This window comes from Triticum urartu, chromosome 1 (assembly GCF_003073215.2).
Source record: "Triticum urartu cultivar G1812 chromosome 1, Tu2.1, whole genome shotgun sequence".
In the NCBI taxonomy this organism is placed as follows: Eukaryota; Viridiplantae; Streptophyta; class Magnoliopsida; order Poales; family Poaceae; genus Triticum; species Triticum urartu.
The window spans coordinates 28,793,129-28,797,113 of NC_053022.1; positions in this window are offsets into that span (position 1 = coordinate 28,793,129).

Here is a 3,985-nt window from a genome sequence, read left to right on the forward strand (position 1 = left end):
AAGGACGTTGTTGGGTAAAACCCGACAGAGGGTCTGGTGGTCCACAAGGGATCCGGTGTGAGCATCGGTACTCAACCAGAGGAAGAAAGAATGCAAGGAGATCATATTATAGAAACAACTGACTAACTCAAAGCTCAAATGCAAAAGGAATTATGAATTCCAAGACAAGGGATCAGAAGCAATGCTTTGATTAAGGATGGATAAGTTGAATAGCCTTAGGGGTATAATCGATGGCAATTTGATTGGTCGAGATCCAACTCATGTTTAAAATGACGTCTGAGCCGGAAGGACGAAATGAAGGATCTAATTAAGGAATGCGAGCATTCGCAACATATTGATTCAACAGAGTCCAACTGATAATGACTAAGGATGCCAGTAAGATTACCGGACTTATGAGGTTAATCATAATGCAAGCAAGCAAGAATTTCAAGAGTAATAGGTTGTTGAGGATTTTCGGAGATCGAATGGTATTTCGAAGACTTCTGTGAAATATATGAATCAACTAGGGATGAGCGGATACTCGGTAAGTGCGAGAAATTATCCGTAGGGGTATTCAGGCGGCAAAGAACTGCAAGGCAGTAGGCAGAAAGTATTCTCGAAACAATAGACAGAATTTCCAAGATATCTTGTAATAACAAGATCAATGGGATTGAAAATGGCAAGTGTAGGTAGTTATCCATAAGGATATAACAGTGGTAGGGATTTTGCAAAGGCGGTGGGCACAAGTGTCTTGAGAGAACATCGGAGATTATCTTCGGAATCTTCTGGTGCAACAGTCGATCAGCTGTAATAAGGGAAACTCTAGGTGGATGTGATCACGAGACCCTAATGCTAGATTTAGTAAAACCATTTTAACCCGAATGGAAGAGAGATCAGAGTCCCAGAGTATAGACGAGGAATAAAAGATCCTAATACCACCCAAATAGTGACGTGGGCCCATAAGACACACAGCCATGTTAGTAAAAGTTTCGGAATGACTAGACTCAACTTCGGCCAAGGAGTTGGAAGGGGGATTCCTATAGGCAGCCGGCTCTGATACCAACTTGTGACGCCCCCGATTTGACCTACACTAATCATACACGCAAACGTGTACGATCAAGATCAGGGACTCACGGGAAGATATCACAACACAACTCTACAAATAAAATAAGTCATACAAGCATCATATTACAAACCAGGGGCCTCGAGGGCTCGAATACAAGAGCTCGATCATAGACGAGTCAGCGGAAGCGACAATATCTGAGTATAGACATAAGTAAACAAGTTTGCCTTAAGAAGGCTAGCACAAACTGGGATACAGATCGAAAGAGGCGCAGGCCTCCTGCCTAGGATCCTCCTAAACTACTCCTGGTCGTCGTCAGCGGGCTGCACGTAGTAGTAGGCACCTCTAGTGTAGTAGGAGTCATCATTGACGGTGGCATCTGGCTCCTGGGCTCCATCGTCTGGTCGCAAAAATTAGGTATAGGAAGGGGGAAAAGGGGGAACAAAGCAACCGTGAGTACTCATCCAAAGTACTCGCAAGCAAGGAGCTAAACTACATATGTATGCATTGGTATCAAATGGAAAAGGGGTATCATATGTGGACTGAACTGCAGAATGCCAAAATAAGAGGGGGATAGCTAGTCCTTTCGAAGACTACGCTTCTGGTAACCTCCATCTTGCAGCAGGAGAAGAGAGTAGATGGTAAGTTCACCAAGTAGCATCATGTAGCATAATCCTACCTGGCGATCCTCCCCTCGTCGCCCTGTTAGAGAGCGATCACCGGGTTGTATCTGGCACTTGGAAGGTTGTGTTTTATTAAGTAACCGGTTCTAGTTGTCATAAGGTCAAGGTACAACTCCAAGTCGTCCTGTTACCGAAGATCGCGGCTATTCGAATAGATTAACTTCCCTGCAGGGGTGCACCATGTTTCCCAACACGCTCGACCCCCTTTGTCCGGACACACTTGTCTAGGTCATGCCCGGCCTCGGAAGATCAACACGTCGCAGCCCTAGCTAGGTACAACAGAGAGGTCAGCACGCCGGTCTAAATCCGATGCGCAGGGTTCTGGGCCCATCGCCCATTGCACACCTGCACGTTGCGTACGCGGCCGGAGAGCAGACCTAGCAACCACCATTACAAAGGAAGTTACGTTACGTGGTGCAACCCGGCGCGCGCCGCTTAGTCGCTGACGTCACGAAGGCTTCGGCTGATACCACGACGTCGAGTGCCCATAACTGTTCCTGCGTAGTTGGTTAGTGTGTATAGGCCAGTGGCCAGACTCGAATCAAATACCCAGATCTCGTTAAGCATGTTATTTTGAAGTAACCGCAAATGCCGACCAGGGCCAGGCCCACCTCTCTCCTAGGTGGTCTCAACCTGCCCTGTCGCTTCGCCTCAAAGTAACAGTCAGGGGCCGTCGGGAACCTAGGCCCACCACTACCTGGATGGAACCACCTGCCCTTTCAGCCCCCACATCCGAATCACTTGCGGGTACTCAACAAGCCGACCCGACTTTAGTCACCACCTGTGTAGCATGTATATATGTATGTATATACCCGTGATCACCTCCCGAGTGATCACGGTCCTATAGTATAGCATGGAGGAGGGACAAGAATGTAGGGCCACTGATGAAGTACTAGCAACCTATACTAAGCATGTAGGACTGCAGGTAAGGTATCAATAGTTATAGCAACAATGACAGGCTATGCATCAAGATAGGATGAACGGAAAATAGTAAAATGCTACACTACTCTAATGCAAGCAGTAGAAAGAGAGTAGGCGATATCTGGTGATCAAGGGGGGGCTTGCCTGGTTGCTCTGGCAAGGAGGGGGTCGTCAACACCGTAGTCGATCGGGGGTACCGGCAGCGGTCTCGGGGTCTACCGGAAAGAAGTAACAGAGGGGAACACAATAAATAACAGAGCAAACAAAGCAACACAAAGCATAACATGGCAATGCGCGGTGCTAGGGATGACCTAACGCAATATGAGGTGATACTGGTGAAGGGGGGAAACATCCGGGAAAATATCCCCGGTGTTTAGCATTTTTGAACAGATGAATCGGAGGGGAAAAGTTGTGTGTTCTCTATGCTAGGGATGTGTGGCGAACGAACGGGCTACGTATTCGGATTTGTCTCGTCGTTCTGAGCAACTTTCATGTACAAAGTTTTTCCATCTGAGTTACAGATTATTTTCTATGAATTTCTAAAGATTTTAAACATTTCTGGAATTTATTTAGTTATTTCAAATCAGCATTATCCAGAACAGTGTCTTGTGACGTCAGCGGTCAATAGTTTGCTGACCGGAGTCAAAACTGACCTGTGGATCCAGTGGGACCCACATGTCATTGACAGTGGTCTAATTAGCTAAGTTAGTTTAACCTAATTAATCTAATTAGTGGGGAGGCCTACTGGTTAGTGGGTAATTAGTGTTTCAACTAATTAATTTTATTAATTAACTGATTTAGATATTTAAAAAAATCATTTTAACAGGCAGGACCCACATGTCATTGTCAGGGCCCGCCCAATCATCATAAATGACTTAATCAACTGGTCAACAGGGGGGCCGGGCCCATTGGTTAGTGACCCAGCGGGGTGGCCCCAGGTGGCCATGTCGGCGTGGCACCGGAGAGAGCTCCGGCGAGCCTCTTCGACGGCAGATCTACGCCGGAGCCGGGCGGGATTTGTCCCCCAGCGTCCATCAGACGCGCGGAAGGGCGCGTTTGAAAGGGGGCAACGAGCCGCGTCTAGGGACGGCCGCGGCAGCAGCTGGAGAGGCGGGGAAGGGCGCCGGTGACTAGTTGCGACGGTGGCACCTTCGGCCATTCGACGGGGTCGACGATGCAGCGCGCAACAAGGCATTTAAGGGCGTGGGCAGCGTTGGCGCGAGGCCCTGAGCACGATGCAGGGCTCGGTTGAGCTCGACGGTGTCGGTAGCGATGATGAGGAGCTCCGCGGCGGGGCCAAGCTTCGACAACAGCGGCGAGCGAGCTACGGGGGGAGGGC